This window comes from Sorex fumeus, unplaced genomic scaffold (assembly GCF_029834395.1).
Source record: "Sorex fumeus unplaced genomic scaffold, SorFum_2.1 ptg000070l, whole genome shotgun sequence".
NCBI classification, from domain to species: domain Eukaryota; kingdom Metazoa; phylum Chordata; class Mammalia; order Eulipotyphla; family Soricidae; genus Sorex; species Sorex fumeus.
Genome location: NW_026606127.1, coordinates 3,021,667 through 3,027,452, shown reverse-complemented (window position 1 = coordinate 3,027,452; position 5,786 = coordinate 3,021,667). Strand labels below are relative to the sequence as shown.

Sequence of the window (5,786 nt, the reverse complement as noted above, 5' to 3'; positions counted from 1 at the left end):
GATCTATCGAGAAGTGACAAAGAAGTGTTGAAATCTCCTACTAGTATTGTGTTGCTATCAATGTTTTTCTATAAGTCTATTAGAAGTTATTTTTAAGTATTTTGCTGGTCTGTCATTAGGAGCACCTACAGTGAGGAGGGTGAGTTCTTTCTGATGTACAGATCCCATGATCATGAAGAAATGACCTTCACTGTCTCTTATAACCTATAGCCTGAAGTCCATATGGCCTGATACTAGTATGTCCACTCCAGCTTTGTGGAGGTGTTCTTTTCTTTCTTGAAGAATTGTTTTCCAGCCTTTGACTTTGAGCCCATGGTTGCTTTGATTGTTCAGAAGTGTTTCTTCAGGCAGCAGAATGTTGGGATCAGTTTTCTAATTCATCTTCCCTTTCTGTGCCTTTGAATTGGCACACATTTAGTCCACTGACATTGAGGAGATTGTTGTGATGGGGATTTGTGCTATCTTTATGTAGAATTTTTGTACTTGTGTGGATTTTCTTAGCTTAAAGTCGCCCTGTTAATTCTTCTTGAAACAAAAATATGGATCACTTTACAAGTTTGCATGTCATCTCTGTGCAAGGACCATGCTAATCTCTGTATCATTTCAATTTTAGTATATATGTTACAAAACATAGTATGAGTTAATTTTTCCATATTTTTCTCTTCTTATTACTTTGAGTGCTGTCCTTACTCACTCCTATGGCAGACAGTGATTCCAAATCAAGGAATGTATTTCAAAGCAGCTTGAATAGTTAGATTTAGAACTTTAATGTCCTAGAAAGAAAAATATGGTTTTTACCATATTATCTTTTACCATACCCAAGGCATCAGTTTTACAAAATAATTCTTTTGGAAGATGGTATATGAGTCTTCTTTAATGCCCTTCCCTGAAACCTTCATTAAAACCATTAAACTAGAGCCTTTTGCTGTTGTCACCTCAGTCCCGTGTACATCTCCAGGAAAAGGTGGATGGTGTTGTCTGCAATTTGACCACCTTGAATGTAAGTAGGATTTTTCTCCTGAAGGAAGAGGTGAGGAGAATATTGATGATTTCATTCCACCTTATTACAAGTACAACTTGAATGGAAGGTGAGACTCATGAGGCTCCTGTAAAGGACAGATTAAGGGGTCTCAGTGAAGTTTAATGGCCAACACACATTAACAACACAGATGACTCAAAGTAGCCTGTGTGCATCTTTGTGTATAGTGAGTTTCATATCTACTGAGAGTGATTCTCAGTCATGACACACAGGCAAAACAGCCCTGTATTTAAAAATCTAGTTCTCTAAGCAGAGTGGGGTCTCTGAGGTGATTGAAAAGTGTATAGTAATTTATTACTAAGCACATAAGTACTTTTCGATCTAAAATTAATTCCAAATATGTCTAAAACGACAGGCTCCTGACCCCGCACCTGGCTTTCCTTACCGGGGCCCCTTGGACGGGGAGGGGTGAATTTCCCTCACTGCCCTGAGTAGAACCCCGACAGCTGAAGACCTCTGCAACCAGCCATAGGTACGCTTAAGACGACTCTGCCCAATCTTGAAGGAGACTCATGCATGAAGGAAGTGGAAGCAGAACCTGTGTAAACACACAAAAAATAAAAGGCTGGCGGTCAGGCCGTTTCCCCACTCCATGGAGGTCGATGGCGATGGTCAGGAGATGGAAGGAAACGGGGGTCAGGCTGGTTGGTCGTGGAGCAGCAGGTTATTACACGGAAGAGATGTATGTCATAGAGGCCTCAGGAATCCTCAAGCACGTGCTGGCACTGAGATCCAGGAAGATCCCCTTATATAGATCATAGAACCTCTAAAAGGGGCATTACAGTGATGTCATCAAAAGGAGTTACAGAAAGAACATTGAGGCAGCAAACCATATATTGTTTCTTTACATCCACATTGTTTCCTTACATCAGCAGGCCAGTAGTAATACTGGCCTCAGGAAAGAAGATACAAAGCCAAACTGAAACCTTCCACAATCACTTTCACAAGCTGCAACCACCTTGATTTGCATCCCAAAGACCAGCCTGGGTAGAGCTGGGAATCTACATCCCAAAGATCAGTCCTGGCTAGCACCTGATATCTGCAGATCTAAGACCAGCTAGGTTTCTGAAAGAAAAGGAAAACTGTCTCAGTATACTGAAATCATTTACTGAAGGTGTAAGGGACAGGCCCAAAATGGACTACCACCAGAATTATTTTAGCTTAGCTTAATAGGAACCTGCATTGCAAAATAACTTGTTTTTCAAGAAACAGGTCTAGATAAGCTTTTTCAGATCTGCTTTATAGGAGCCTGCACTGCAAAATAACTGGTTTTTCTGCCCCTGAGCAAGGAATTCAGATACAGGTACTCGAAGGGTGGGGGTCAGACCAGATAACCGGGTATCTCTCACAAGACCCATGTTGCAAGACCCAGGACTGCCTTAAAAACCTGTCAGTTCCTAGGCACCAACCCAAAATGCTGATCTTTAAACTATAGGCTAAGAAGTGATTTACCCTTAATTGGATTGGTTAAGAAAGCATATGTTGTTACAAATCTATTGGCTATGAAATGCGCAGGCTTTGCTGTAACGGCCAGTGAAGGCCTATATAAGATCCCCTTTGAAGAAGTTCGGGGTCTTGCCTCACCTAACTGACCTGCGTGTCTGTGTAGGCGGCTTGACCCTGGCTAGCCAGTCTTACAATAAACCTTGCTTGATGTTTGCAGTCTCTGGAGTCTCTTTGTCGTTAAAGGGAGATCACGATCTGCGCCCCAACAAAGGCAGTTTGAAGGGGAGAAAGCAGTTTCATCCAAGCTAGTCAGGACACACAGGAAAACAGCTTATAGGAGGTCTTTCTCCTCTCCTTGTCCAACCAACATATAAGCATATATAATATTAATCATTTTGTATGGACACAGTAAGAAATACTTTGAGGTTGTAGAATTGCTCTCCTAGGGTCATCTCGATCTCAGACTGCAGTGCTCAGGCCAGATATCTTTCCTATTCCTAGCAGCAGGGCCCTAGTGTTGTCGTTACTTTTGGATCATGACATCATTTGCCTATGATCAACCTCTTAACTTATAGTTAAGAATCGTGGCACCTTGGCCTGGCCCATCGCGATGCCAGGTTAGCACATAACTTACCGGCTTGCCCTGGTAACATCCAGGCCCACGTCGGGACCCTGCCCTTGGGGTGCTAGGAAGTGAGGGCAACTGAGGCTTAAGTTGAGAAGACAGAAGCCCAGGAGTGAATAATATTCAAAGCCAATCAATTCCTAAGTTACAAAGCATATGAATTAATTGTCTTCCTGTATCTATACAAAAGGACATTGCATTAAGGTAAACTGCTCAAAAGACATAAGGAGAGGAGGAAGGCAATAACTTACAGTACAGCTTCAGTGTCTAAGAAGGATGAGACCTTACAAATTGGTTGGGGCAGAGAGCATAGAAGTGGTTACAGACAGACAAAGTAATGGAAGTGACTCGGGAGCACTGTGATGGGTGCAATTGGATAAACCTAAGCCCCGTGTACTTCAACAGAACCCAGGTGTGCGGGACAGGGGGATGTGATCTCCAAGGCTGCTCAGATCAAGACTGGGCCCCCTCCATCCAGATCCCCCATCTTCTAGTAGCTAAGTGTTACAACCAGGAACAGCCCCTGGAGCCATGTAATCCCATCAATGGCCAAAATCCAGAGATTGGATATTGTTGATAAGATAACAACTCTTATTGTCCAGTTCTCACTCTCAGGGAACTTGGTAGGCTTCTGTGAGTATCTTGCCCGCATGGCAGAGTCTGTGCTTCTGGTCACTGTTTCTTTTGAAGTACAGAAGCAACTTAATTTAAGATAGTCCCCTTTGTTTATCTCTGTTTCCAGTTGCTTTGCAAGTGGAGTGTTATCTTTGAAGATACCTTTAACTTCAATGTTGTGGAGGGATTTGCCCTTGTCTTCAATGTACCTGAGGGATTCTGGTCTGATTTTGAGGTCTTTGACCCATTTTTATCTGACTTTTGTGCATGGTGTTAGGTAGAGGTCTGAGTCATTTTTTTTTTTTTTTGCATGTAGCTGTCCAGTTTTTTTTTGCACCGTTTGTTAAAGAGGACTGTCTTGCTCCACTTCACATTTCTTGCTCCCTTATCAAAGATTAGATGATTATATATTTGTGGTTGTGTGTCAGTATATTCAGTCCATTTCCAATGGTCTGCGGCTCTGCCTTTGTTCCAGTACCATGCTGTTCTCATTATTATCACTTCATAGTAGAGTTTGAGGTTGGGGAAGGTGATGCATCCATCGTTTTTTCCCCAAGAATTGCTTTAGCTATTAGTGGGTGTTTGTTGTTCCATTCGAATTTCAGGAGTGCTTGATCAAGTTCTTTGAAGAATGTCATGGGTATCTTTATAGGGATCACATTGAATTCGTACAATGCTTTGGGGAGTATTGCCATTTTGACAATATTAATTCACCCATTCCATAAGCAGGAGATATGTTTCCATTTCCTAGTGTCCTTTGTTATTTCCTGTTGTGTAGGTCCTGTACCTCCTTAGTTAAGCAGATTCCAAGGTTCTTGATTTTTCTGAGGCACGATTGTGAATGGAATTGCTTTTTCATGTCACTTTCTTCTCTCTCATAAGTTGCATATAAAAAAGCCATACACTTTTGGGTATTGGTTTTATAATCTGCAATTTTACTATGAAAGTCTATTGTTTCTAGAAGCTTTTTTGGTACAGGTTCTAGTATTCTTTAAATAGAGTATGATATCTGCTGTGAATAGTGAGAGTTTATTGCTACCTTTCATACATAAAAACCCTTAATATCTTTTTCTTACCTTATTTCTATTGCAAGTACTTCCAGTACCACCTTGAACAGAAGTTCCAAAATGAACTTTTACGTAGCACTTTCTGTCTGTAAATTTCTATGCTAAGAACAGTGGAATATACAGTGATATCTTAGTAATTTACAAGTAAATTATGAAGACAGATACTATAAAAATTTCTTTGTATAAATTTCCAAAATGTGTAGCTTTTATTAAACATATTAAGAATAAATCCTATATCTTGATTATACCCTGAATATTATTTCCTTGTTAGAAGTTACCCTTCTAAAATGCAATAAAGTGACACATTTTAAAAATGTTGATTATTCGCTTATTAATTCAATCAATCTTTGTTAGTCTGGTGGTGCAATGCCTCCAGGAAGTCCACCTAGACTCTCAGGTGAGTGCATCAACAGTGTGATGGTGTCTTCATGCTTCCTGATAACCTCAAATTGCCACTGTGCCGCTGGCTGGATCCCAACACCTCAGGACTAAGTTTCCCGAGAAATTAAACTCCCTAAAGATATGTGGGAGCCATGTTCACAAACCACCCCTGGCTCAGCTATACAAGCTAATGGATTGGTCTCGTTTCAGAGACCCATAAACAAATCTTGAAAGAGATCAAAAGCCACAGTTAATCTTGGACCTGCAAAAGGATGAACACACTAGGGTAAATCGAGGGAGGCAGGTTAGTTGGGTGCGCACCCAACCAGAATCCAGTGCAGCCACTTGCTCCCACAATCGAAAATCGCCACCATGCCCTCATCTGGTTTCCAACTTCTCAGGATGGCTCTCACTGAAATATAACAGCTGAAAATTCGGATATGCGGGTTTTGTGACTGAAATCTCCAGGCTTTCTCTGGGTCACAATGGGCATCCCATCCCCACTGCCCTGTACTTATGGAAGCCTCAGCAGTCATTTCCATACCTCAAAGCTACTCCAGCCGTAGCTTCCTGTAAAAAATACTAAATTCCTTGAGCAAACATGATGACCTCT

The 5,786-nt window shown here is 41.3% G+C and overlaps 1 pseudogene; it reads right to left on the bottom strand.

The window, feature by feature from the left end:
* Window positions 1–533: 533 nt before the first annotated feature.
* Window positions 534–632, bottom strand: LOC130037138 (uncharacterized; annotated as a pseudogene).
* Between the last annotated feature and the right edge of the window lie 5,154 nt (window positions 633–5,786).